Source organism: Penaeus monodon, chromosome 28 (assembly GCF_015228065.2).
Source record: "Penaeus monodon isolate SGIC_2016 chromosome 28, NSTDA_Pmon_1, whole genome shotgun sequence".
Lineage (NCBI taxonomy): Eukaryota > Metazoa > Arthropoda > Malacostraca > Decapoda > Penaeidae > Penaeus > Penaeus monodon.
The window spans coordinates 15,066,293-15,066,541 of record NC_051413.1 but is presented as its reverse complement, the minus strand read 5'-3'; positions in this window follow the sequence as shown (position 1 = coordinate 15,066,541).

Sequence of the window (249 nt, the reverse complement as noted above, 5' to 3'; positions counted from 1 at the left end):
AGGAGGTTTGGGGGTTGGGGGGGGTGGGGTTTGGGGTTGTGGGGTTTAGTTTTTTGGTGGGTTGGGGGGGTTGGGGGTTGGGGGGGGGGGTTTTTGGGGGGCGGGGGGTGGGTAGTGTGAGGGGGTGGGGGGGGGGGGGGGGGTGGTTGGGGGGTGGGGTGGGGGGTGGGGTGTGTGGTAAGAGAGGGAGTTGAGAAGGGAAGGAGAAAGAGGGAGGGGGGAAGGAGAAGGGGGAGAGAAAAAGGGGAA